General features: G+C 37.4%; 1 protein-coding gene across 2 annotated transcripts in view; it reads right to left on the bottom strand.

Annotated features, from left to right (window-relative positions):
- Positions 1–12,845, bottom strand: part of GALNT13 (polypeptide N-acetylgalactosaminyltransferase 13) — a 340,614-nt gene that overhangs the window by 203,478 nt on the left and 124,291 nt on the right. The window lies entirely within an intron of this gene.

A 12,845-nucleotide genomic window follows, 5' to 3' on the forward strand; every position in this document is an offset into this window, starting at 1 on the left:
ATATATACACACACACACACAGTGAGCAACAACAATTATGTGTCACAATATCATATTCCCAGTGAAAATCACCTTTAACTGCTATGCACATGCTACTAAATATTCTAGCCATAAAGAAACCAATCCCAAAGCGAGAAGATTGTATATCTACATTATCCCAATGTGAATTATGCTACAGTACGGTACAGTCTTAGAATACATGTTTTATATATTTATAATATATTTGATGAGAGGTATTTGTACATCAGACATAGGTTAAAATGTGCTGTATTTGTTTTCTAAGTTTCTCAGTATCAAAATAAAAAGTATATTGAACTTGAGATTATAATTACATCATCATATTATACAAGACAAAAGAGTGGCAAGGAACATCCTGCTGAAAAACAATGTAATAAGTACAATCAATTTCACTATGTACCTTCAATGTGTATTTAAATGAAAAAATAAATCTCCAAGAAAATTATTACTAATTATTTGCATGTTAAATCAATCCACAAGACAAGAGCATTCTTTTAAAAACAATCAGCATAATAAAATTGCTAGATCTTCAGTGTCAAGATTAAACTGATGACAACAACGACATGGATAATCAAATAAAAACATTGCCACGGTGGCCCTGATCCTACAATCAAATCTGCATAGGCATTTGATTGCAGGAATGGATTGGTTTGTTTTGAAGGTTTGGTGAAGGAAGAGTTTGTATCAGTTCTTAAAGTTAATCAGAAAATACCCAGAGATATTAGTGTGACATAATTTGCCCAGACATTGTCACACAACCTCAGAACCCATTTCCCAGAATAAAAGAAACAAATGAAATATTTTAAACAAAAACTTCAGTTACTGTTTAAAATCTGAAACCAAGCCATATTTTTATTAAAAATGGTTTCCTAAACCTGAGATTGACCTCACCTGTAAGTGTAGGTGGTGTGCGCAGGGGGCATAGTTGTCCAGCTTGCTTGTGGGGGGGAGGGGGAGAAAACAAGCAAGAAGCCGCTTTGATCAGCAACCCCGAAAAAGCCGGATCTCAGGAAACCGTACCAAAAGCAAAGGAAGAGGAACCCTTCTCTGAAGCACTGATGTCACCTCTGGGAGAGGCAGGAGACAGGTCTCACTCGCCGGAGGTGAAATCATAGCCCTAATGAAGTCAATAGCAAGACTCCCAAGAAACTCATGGGATCAGGATTTCATCCCAGGAATGTCTCCACAGCATTCCTATGAATAGACTGCTTAAGGGGATATCCTAAAGGATATCCCACTTATTGAACTCAAATTGGGCAGCATGATCTATGTGCTTGTCCACTGACAGCATTAACCTGAGAATTATCTGTGAGAACCCCACACTCCCATGTGAAATATTTAAACCATAATAATAGAAAAAAGTACACTCTTTCTTAACTGTATTAATTGTGACAGAACACAGTCCTGCAAACCATTACAAAACCAATTGACCACAATGAACTCACTCAAAGTTTTTTGAAGGATATAATTGTACTAACCAATTAGCTTCTGATCCTGGGGGGGGGGGGGACACACAACAACCCAGTTTCCACATTAAATTGCAGAAATGTATAATACAATATTGGTCCTCAGTTTCCTGTTCATTTCCATCCATACTTGGCTTGAAAAAATATGAATGTAATAAAAATGGAACTAGGAAGCATTAACACTGTCTGCTAACAACTAAGTGTAGGTAAATGAGCATAAAAAACAGCATTTATACCATGTCATTTAAAATCTGACACAAATCAATAAAAGCAAAATCTTTAAAGATCCGTCCACTTTAGCTTATTCCCTGAAGCATAAGGAAGTCTACCAAGAGAAAAATGGAATATATGAGAGTGTGATCTGCTATAAAGATATAATCAGAATGAGTTTGGCATGGCTGCATTTCTCATAACTGGCAAAGCCACAAATGAGTTATGCAAGTCATCACAAACTGGTGTAGATAAATGCTTTTAAAAACAGATATTGGTATATGTCACGTGTTATGGGGGTAGGAGCCCACAATTGCAGGAATGGTTAAGGGAGTTAAATCTTTTTATAGGAACTACAGAAATAATTTAGAAGTCTATACAATTTAGTGATAATATCCTTACTATAGGAAGTTTAACCATTCCCATTTTGCATAGGACTGTGCCCACATGGAAAAAAGTCTCACAGAATTTAATAGGGGTTTTTAGAAATATTGTGCCAGTACATACAACCAAACTATCTTCATGCTTAGCTTGCCAATTAAGATCATGAATCATGACTTCCTCCTCGGCAGGCTGTGCAGTATTTCAATATCCACATGGATCTCCCAATATTTTTCAGAGAATACAGTGGATTACTTTTCAAAAGGTTCCCATTTCCGTTTGTCTGTTCATGTTTTCAGTTCCTTAGCCTAGGAATGAACTGGATTGGTTTTGGAAAAAAAAAAAAAAATTCAGAGCATAAATGCCTGGAGGGGGGCTGTTACTTATCAGAGCCTCTGTAGCCAATTATTCATTAAAATTGCTTATGCTTGCAACAAAGAAAACGAACACCTGTAAAAGCCTTTCCAAATCATGATTGTTCCACAGGAGACAAAGGACTTCTGAGCAGACTAGAGAATGATGGGTTAACTAAACAAATTAGACATTAGTCTTATTAGGTGAATTTAATAGAAATGAGCTTAGAAGTTTGGCTTTTTTATATATATTATGGACTACAGATAATGTACATAGCATTTGACCACACCACAGAAATCTTGTCTCCCCAGTTCTAGTTTACACTTTAATTGAACAAAGAATATAGTACAACTCATTTTAAAGAATCCATCTATGGCTATTTTGATCAATATCAGCACATTTATACATTACAAGAGGAAGAATTACATTAGGTTTCACTGTGACTGGGCCTAAAATGAAATCAGAGGGATCCTTAAAACTGGGGCCACTTTAGAACTGCAAGTGGTGATTCTGAAATTTTAGGTCTGCTCCATAAAGCTTCCTGTTCCTATGTGTATATGACAGACTCACTGTTTAACGTGCATCAGGGTCAGCAGCATCCTCCCTAGAGCTAAATACACTATGCACCAGAAATGCTACTAAATGCTCATTTGACATTTTATAAAATGTTTTTTCTGAGTCTGGGCAGTTGCTGGTTCTCTGGATCTGACTCTGGGGAAGGAATGATAAGAAATTATAGTGTTCTATATTCTTCCTAATCATTGGGTTTTACCTTGAAAAATACATCTAGCCCACAAGAGAGAGAGTAGTCATCATGTATGTTGTTCTGCTCTTTTAGGTCTCCCTGAGCAGCATTTGGCAATCTCACCCCACCAGCAGCCACATTATTTATTGTTAACTTTTCATCATGCTTTAAACATCCCACTGCATTATAAAAAGCATGTAAAATATTTATGATGGTAGCCACTAATGTTGAAGCACTGCTGTATCCTTGGCCCTCACTTTTTGGAGAAAAAAAAAAAAAAAAAAAAAGAGGGCCAGACACTTAAAATCTAATCATGTATTTAAGAATTATAATAGGGTACAGTTTTTACACACAGCCTCGGAATCTCTTCCTCCCACCCTTCTTACTGGAATAAGTTCTGTCACCTGTTTGCTGAAGATGTCAGAGAGTATAGGCCTTTCTCTAGACCAATGGTTCTCAAACTATGGGTTGGGACCTTGTTTTAATGGGGTTGCCAGGGCTGTCAAACTTGCTGGGGTCCAGGGCCAAACCCTGAGCACCACCTCCCAGAGCCGAAGCCCTGGCTTTGGCCAACCCCACCCCACCCCGGGCAGTGGAGCTTGGGATTTGGCCTTGCCCTCTCCCTCTCCCCCCATCTGGAGCAGTGGGGCTCAGGCTTTGATTGCTCCTCCTGGGATTGTGTAGTAATTTTTGTTGTCAGAAGGGGGTTGCCGTACAATGAAGTTCGAGAACCCCTGCTCTACACAGCAGCATGAAACTGGCCGTAGAATGCAGCCAGACTTAAGAAACCAAGGGAGGAAAACATTCAGGGCAAAGGAAGAAGCAAGATAAACTGCCTTATCCCCACAACTGTAGCATAAATGGAAAGGAGGAGAGGATGAATCCCCCAGTCTGAGTAGGGCTATCTTGAGAAATGGCAGAGTGAATATGTTGTAGCAAGTCTTCAAAGTGTTCATATCCCTTTGCCACAAGAGAGGTGGGTAGGGCATATACCTGGCCAGATAGCTGGTTTCCACATGCCCGTGGTCGCCTTCCTCTCTATAGCAGAGAGTCTTCCTTACAAGTGTGTTGAAACTAGGGAGGAAGTATCAGAAGGGTAGCCGTGTTAGTCTGAATCTGTAAAAAGCAACAGAGAGTCCTGTGGCACCTTTAAGACTAACAGAAGTATTGGGAGCATAAGCTTTCGTGGGTAAGAAAGTAGTGCTACTTGCATCTGAAGAAGTGAGGTTCTTACCCACGAAAGCTTATGCTCCCAATACTTCTGTTAGTCTTAAAGGTGCCACAGGACCCTCTGTTGCTTTTTAGGGAGGAAGTTTGTCCCTATCCCCTTCTGCAAGGCAGTCAGGCCAGAAAGAGGCACCCATGTTTTCTGCCTCCACCCCATGAAAAATTAAAATAAAACTAAGAAATGGACCTATATTGGTCCACAATACTTCTAAATAGGCCAGAGGAAATGATGCTAACACTTCAACAAAGGTTTATAGTTCTCAGCAGATACTCATTATTAGACTCATAGAAGATTAGGGTTGGAAGAGAGCTCAGGAGATCATGTAGTCCAACCCCCTGCTCAAAGCAGGACCAACCCCAACTAAATCAATTATGCTTTGGAGTGAAATATGCAATCTACCTGGCAGAGAAGCCTTTCAGTTTAGGACCTGTACCTAGTTGACATGGCTGTTCCAGTCAGTAGATTAGGTACTGTACTATATGAACTATACAGTGTTTCCTTGCTGGAGATGTGATCAGCTTCATAACTAATGTTCAGTGAACTATGTTTCACTTACAGGGTATGCATGAGGTGAAAATGTAAATAAACTGGTTGAGGTATAGATGTGCTAGTCCCATTTGCATTTTTAAGCTTTAGATTTCACAAGCCATCACAGTTTACTGGTTTTTTTAATCAAGCACCAAGCACTCCCACACCCCTTTTTTCAAATTGAAAACCACTATAAACCAAAAGTATACATCACCATTTTACCAGTATTATGATTTTGTAGACTGGTACTTTCTCTTTCTGTACCACCATTCAAATCCATATGAAAAACTGCAGAACATTTTCATACCCTAAATCTCCATATTATAAAGGGGATTTTTCACAAAAGCACAGAATATAAAGTGGATTATATACTTACTCACCAAGACTTATTTCCTACAGACTAAGTTGGGGGTCTACACTAAAGTAGCTAATAATGTTTCTCAGAGGATAAGCAATACAACTGTACTTATTTTTCTGTAGCTGCCTTTTAGAACACTTCATTTGTTTTATTTCTTTGCATATCATTTCTCCTGATTTTACAATGTTTTTTTTCCTCTTGCATTTTTCCTTTATTAGAGTTCCTGGAACTCCATTTTCAAATCATTATCGTTTTTTCTTTGTCTTTATATTTTTAGTAATGCACTTTATACTCTGCCTTGAACTGTGCCCTGAACCAATTTTCATAATATATTACTGTTGTATTTGTGCACTATGTAAAACAGAATTTAAACTTCTCTTATAGTGTTCCTATTATTGAGGATATTAAATCCTATTTTTGGAAATTCAACTCTTGGATTTTAGTTTATGAATTCAGTATATAAAGGTCATCAACTGTCTCCAGCATCTCAAAGCTTTTAGTTCAGAAAGCCATCAGGAACTTTTAAAGCCCAGAATAAATAAATTTGGATTCTTTGTGACAACTGCTGTTTACCCAATTCTCACAAGTACATTAAAAATCAAAGTCAAATTTATAAAAGGCACATTCAAATGGTTTCATTCACTGGAGAGCTATGCTATAGGTAAGCAATTGCAGTTTGCAGGCAACAGCCACAGTAGGTTTTGCATTTGTTAAATTTTATTGTAAAATATCTGACTACCTTTACACTTTCCATTTTAGTTAACTAAAACCTGTAGGATAAATGTGCTTCTCTTATTTTCAAGAACTACTGTATTCTAAGGACCTGATCCAGACAGTTTACTGAAGCTAATGAATAAAAAATTTCAAATTGACTTTAAATAACTAGATCAGGCCCACAGTTCCTTAGTGATACTGTGTACAAAGCTTCTGAAAGCAAAAGTACTTCACTTCACAACCTACATTGGGGAAAATATCCCTCATCCCTGTAATGAGGTATCAGGATTCAGAGAGGTCACAGCCAGCTGCCCAGAAAAACAGTTACTTCTTCTAGAGAAGTGAAGATCTAAACTGAATCCTCTTAATGTAGTGGTGTCTGTGGGTTCCTGTGTGTGTAGAATAGGTGGATGAGAGTTCCTATTCCCTTTAGCTTGTCTGGATTTGAGGCAACTGTGGTGAATTAATAGTCAGCTATTCTGGACAGATGGCCACTTTAATGGGACCTAGAAAAAGAACCTTTTGGTCTTGGAATGACAGAGGGCAAGGCCTCCAGCTGTGAACAAGTACAAGCTGTTTTATACTGAGAGAGAAGTCCTCCTTATTCAACTCTGAAAATGTGATTAAAATCAGTGAATCTAGAGCACCATGCCAAATTGGGCTGCAATGTGTGAAATCACCCTCATTTCCCCCTCAACTATAAACAGCAGGGTAAAGAGAGCAAACTGCGCAATCTGTCAATCATTTTATTTATAGTCTATTAGGAAGCTAATTTTTACATCCATAATGAAATCACTACATTAAAACTATCATGATATTTAGCATTTATATTGCACTTGGATATTCAAAGCACAGTACAGACATCAAGGTCAGGATCCTCAGCTGGTGTGAACTGGGAATTGATTCCCTAGAGCTATACTGACGTACATGAGCTGAGGATCTGCCCCTATGTAATAAATGCTTACAGCATCACTGTAAGATGTCAGCCTATTATAGACACTGTATGGGTGCGGAAACAGAGAAAGGCAAAGTGATTTTTCCTTAAGGCCACACCAGTGCGTGGCTGTGCCAGGATTACATGGTAGGAAGAAAAATCCATAAACTGTACTTATTTCTTCAGAACATTGTCTCAATCCTTTAATATACAGTATGAATTAAATTTGAGGTGGGAATAATTTCTGCTGTAAATCAAATCTGCAAACAAGAATCAAACCATTTGCAAATTATGAAAAAAGATGTCTCCGCCATACAATATGGATAAATTACTTAGAGATACAAGTTAGATTTCTGTCATTGCCCACCCAAGCAGCCAATAGCATACCTAGGAGGGCAGAATCTGACAGCCACCATCTGCTTACAGGGTTATTTTTTCAACATGAAAACTTCCCCCTATCCTGGGGGGGTGGAAGAAGGACCCCAGGTGATGAGGAGGCAGGGGGGAGAAAGGAAGGATCTTGATGCTTCCATCACTTCCCTATTAAATCTTTAAATTAGTTACAGTTTTCCTTTACAGATTGAAATTAGGACCCAATGTTCGCTGTTCAAAAGACAAACTATATTTAAATAGATATTATATTCATGTAAAATACTACAGAATGAAACTGAAGCTCAAAAATGAGAGTAACACAGAAGCCCCCTAAAAATAAACCAGAACAAAAATGATGGGTTTAGGGATAGCACAGTGGTTTGAGCACTGGCCTGCTAAACCCAGGGTTGTGAGTTCAATCCTTGAGAGGACTACTTAGGGCTCTAGGGCAAGAATCTGTCTGGGGATTGGTCCTGCTTTGAGCAGGGAGTTAGACTAGGTGACCTCCTGAGGTCCTTGCCAACCCTGATATTCTATGAATTAAACATTAACCTTTAATTAAAGATTATGTTATGTGATGAAGCCTCCAGGAATACGTCCAACCTAAATTGCCAGCCCTAATCTTGAGCTGTAGAGACAGGATGATGGAAGCAAGCATTTAAGCTCTGAGTGGTGGCACCAGGATGTGCTTTGTGCAGTCATAACCCCCAGGGACACTGCTATAACATTCCAGGCTTGCACACAGTTGGCACATACTCACCTAGAGTGGGATCTGCACTGACATACTTGAAGAACAAAAATTAATAGCAGTATAAAGGACTTTCATATGAGGAAAGAAAAATATTAGGACAATTTTGTTTAGAAAAGATATTAACAGGGAACATGAACCAGTTATATAAAATAGTACAGAGAAAATCTATTGTCAATTTCTATATATTCTTCATAATATGAGGAGACATTCAATGCAATTTAGACAACCTAACTAAAGTTGATGAAAGGCAGTAATTTCTAACAGCAGTTAGTCTGTGGAACTCACTGCTACAATATTAGTGAGGCAAAGGCTTAATAGGACTCAAGAATAAGAATATTCATAATTACACTAGCCAACATAAAAAAAATAATTTTCTTGATCACCAAGTTGATCAACCAGCAGACTAGCTTCTAGCTATACATTGCCACAGTATTGGAGTGTCCAGCTCCAGATTCACAAGCCAGTGCCCTCACACAACTTACAACATCTAAGATTTGTCAGATGTTACCCTGTGTGGCTTTCTACCCTAAACATAAACAACTTGCTTTCCTGATGCATACACCTTAAACAAAAGTCGCTTTACAATGTGCATCTCATGGATTGCTTAAGAATGTAACATTGCAGTGTAGACATACCCTATCAAAAACTCACGGCAGGGCCATGCCAGCTGACTTGGGCTTGTGATAAGGGACTATTTAATTGCGGTGTAGACATTTGGGCTCAGGCCGGAGCCCAACTTCAGGACCCCCCCACCTTGGAGCGTCCTACAGCCCAGGAATGAGCCCAAAACATCTACATCACAATTAAACAGCCCCTTATCCTTATCCCTGCGAGCCTGAGTCAGCTGGCACAGCTCAGCTGTGGGTTTTTAATTGTAGTAGAGACATACATATAGACTTTTCTACATTCTATAAGACTTTCCCCAGGTCTAACCTGGATTGCATCAAATTTTAGTTCCTATTAAACATTTAACCACCGTTGACTTGAAGCTAAGCATAGTCAATGCCCCCAATCCATTCGCATAAAACAAGTATGTGTTTTATTAAAAGTCACATTATAGTCTTGTTATTTTAAGCAACTCCTATGTTTATAAATCACTGTTTTCATTGTTCTCACTGCCCTTATTGATTTTAAAAAATTTTAATAGCAGTATTAAATATTCAGATGCCACAACCATTTGAGAGAAAAATTGAGGATGTGAGGCAGAAACAAAAATATATTTCATGTGGCTTCTCATGTACCTGTGTTGAAAAAATTGTTTTCTAAAATCTTTTATCAGAATCCTAATTAATATAAGCACAAGCAACTTGAAGCTGAATGCTGAATAAAATATTTCATGGCGTTATGTATACAGTACTCTTCTTGATAATAGGGAAATGCTAATAGACAATCTTAAAAGAAAAGCCACATATACAAAACAAACCTATTTACATAGTGATTCTGGGTGCCTCAACTTTATTTGACACACTTGAAAGGAGCCTGGTTTTAGAGAGTGCTGAGCTTCCAAGACCCTCCAAAAACTAGGCATTTAAGACGTTTTGTTAAACCAAATTTAATACCATCAGCAAAGAGTTATCTAAGTCAAGAAAGGTTAACAGAACAAAAGTAACAGAGAGTTTCTATGTAAAATCTTTCAAATAGGCACAAAAGAAAGGAAGTTAGAGGGAACAACATTAGACGTTCAGGCAAATGTTTCCATAAATCCTGAGCTGCTTCTGCACTATGATTAAAGACATAGGCTTCATTCTAATAATGCTGCCAGCTACAGAGAAGGTATTTTATGCTTGTGTCCCTGAGAACTAATCTTCATATTTCATTACGGGTCATCAGATTTTATTAAATTTTTTCAATCTCAGTACATCCAATGAACTCCCCATTAAAGTCTTACCGTAGTGGCACTACAGGAAAACGGCTGCCCTAAGACAACAGGTGAGTGTTTGAGATTCCATCCAGTAGAGGACAGAGGTCTATACCTACACAATAGCCAGTTCATTATAGTATTTCCTTTATTCCCCCTCCCTTTTTTTCTTCTCTTTAAAAAAGCAATATAATTCAGTAGAAAGGAAATATTAACCTGACTTGTGTAGTTAAAATTGAATCTCCTGCTTAAACTTGTAGCAACATAGTTTTTGAACATGTAACTCTGAAAGCACAATTTATCAAAACATGCATTGCAGGAAAAATATACAATCATTGGCCTGTGTGAATGGAATAAGAAGTTACTTTAAAAAACATATATTGCAGCATTTGCCTAATATTTGCAATATTTCTATTAGTTTTTAAATAAAAAGTTTCAAGATTTTAGCCTCACTCATATTCAAAACACTATTTATAATTGTTTTACATTGCACGTTAGGCTCAGATTCAGCAAGATACTTCACTATGTGCTTAACTTTTAGCACAAGTAATCTCATTAATTTTAATCATACTATTCATATGCTTAAAGTTGGATCCAAGCTAAGTACCTCATTGAAGGTGATATTTAAATCCTTGATTCAATTTAAGTTTGGTGATTTATTCTGAGACAGTCAGTCAATTTATCTAAAGAAAATAAGAATCTTTCAAGCATAGAAGTGTACTGTCTTGCTGTCCCCTCAGTTAACACGATCAGTCAAAATGCCCATGAACTGGCAGTTCGGGGTGTGAAAGACATCAAAAACTACAGAACAACCTGTACTGCCACATGCCATTAGCACAGAGCAATAGCGTTTAGAGCAGAAGAGATTTGGAAAGTAGTGATGAAATGTAGCAGCAGGGAAAAAAAAAAAAAAAAATCTAAATCAGATTCCCCACGAAGTACTGAATGCAAATTTAGTCATGATTTTCAAATCTGTTCTGTACAAGTGGAAATTAAACTCACACAGAAGCTAAAATGGCAAATTGCTATAAATTATATAAAAAAAAGTTAAAATCATTTATTTTTTGTTACATATGTGAACCTTCTAAGGAAACGGTTGAGAAAGATGGAGAGGGCTGATTAGCTGAAATCAAAAAAGGGAGCTGAATTTTTTCATGCCAAACTTATTTGCTCTTATGAGATTTCAAATAAAAATCCCCTATTTTTGCATACTTCACGGACTTCTGGAGTATTTTTGCCCCCCCTCCCTTGACTGAATAAAATGAGTCTACGGCCTATAATGCTCACGATACAGGTGCATATGACACATCCCCAAATACATGTTGGTGCATTCACAAAGAGTGAATAATGACAATCTGAGCAAATGACACTTTAGCAAATCTCAAACCCGATTAATGTATTTTAGTTTTAATTTATCATTCTGTGTAAATAAGGTTATTTTATAGAGATTTGTTTTTAGATACATGACAAAAAACTTCACTCAGCTATAACAATCACACAAAAGGCTGGCGAGACTAAAGTATTTCAAAAATTTACAAAGCTTAAACTTCCAGGGCTTTGACTTCATCCAGAGCTAACTGGCTGTAAAAGAGAAAGAGCAAAGAACAGGACTGATATCTAATGGAGTTTTGAGATTTGATGCTATCTACATCATATCACAGAAAAGAAAACCAGATGACTTGTGTTTCAGTAGCCTGAGATACCATACAGTGAATGTACGTCTTACAGACGGAAATAATTTCTGTAGTTTTGTCAGGTTTCAGAGAAGATCTCTATAAATCAGAGTTGAAGGTGCACATTGGTTACAGATGTTAAGAAGGATCATGGGTTATACTGGCAAAATAAGTCCGTGCAATATTGGGGTACATACATGGAAGCACAGCATGGACCAGGAATGAGATAGTCTTTCCCCCCCATCACACATTTCTGGGCACCACAGTAGCCCAATGAGGATATTGACAGTTTGGAAGAATTCACGGAATAGCAAAAAATAAATAAAAATTTAGATCTTGTCGGAGTAAAATTGAGAAGAAATACATATTAAGGCTTGGTTAAATGATAAACAAAACCAGTAGGAGCTCTGGCTGCATGTGGATGTAAGTGCCTTGATCCCACATACATGAGTGCATACTGCAAATCAAAAACAAACATCCATCTACAAATACTAGTTTGAAACAAATATTTTAGTGTCCCCATTTTATGTCTACTTTCTGCAAACATCCTAGTGACTCAAACTTTGAGTCTCAAATGTTCATTACAAAGCTCTTGAACAAGATGCATCACCATTATTTGCAAAATTTTTGCAAAAAAATTTAGAATTATGAGTAAATGCAAGAAAGTTTGCATAAAAGTGTACACACACATTTGCCAACAGAAAGAGGTAAAATGCATATAATGAAGTACTCTTGAATTATTCACCCAGGTCCAGACCCATGGAAAAACATGGGCACCATCCATAAACAAACATGGAATAAGAAACATGGGACTATGAAAACCAATCTGTATAAGCATTTGAATGATGGGCCAAGGAGTCGTAATTAGAATAAAAGGGACAAAATTCAACAAAGGGGAATTTAGACTGAAGACAGAGAATAATTTAATGAGGGGTCAAATTGTCCACTGGCAAAAATACTGCATGATATAGAACATTCTAGCTTGGGCAGAGGGATGGTCTAGATGAACAAAGAGGTTTCCTCCAGCTCCCTAGTTTGTTATTTTATTATCATTATGGTATCCTGAAAGATTAAAGGAATGAGCTGAAGTCAGTGGAAAAACTTCCATTGACTTCAGTGAGATTTGGATCAAGCCCTAAGAGACTATGGACCATGTCCTCAATTGGTGTAAATTAATGCAAGTCCACTAAAGTCAATGGAGCAACACTAACTTACACTATCTGGGGATTTTTTAGAATTACTGGTATCTTTCACA

Source organism: Malaclemys terrapin, chromosome 11 (genome assembly GCF_027887155.1).
Source record: "Malaclemys terrapin pileata isolate rMalTer1 chromosome 11, rMalTer1.hap1, whole genome shotgun sequence".
Classification (NCBI taxonomy): domain Eukaryota; kingdom Metazoa; phylum Chordata; order Testudines; family Emydidae; genus Malaclemys; species Malaclemys terrapin.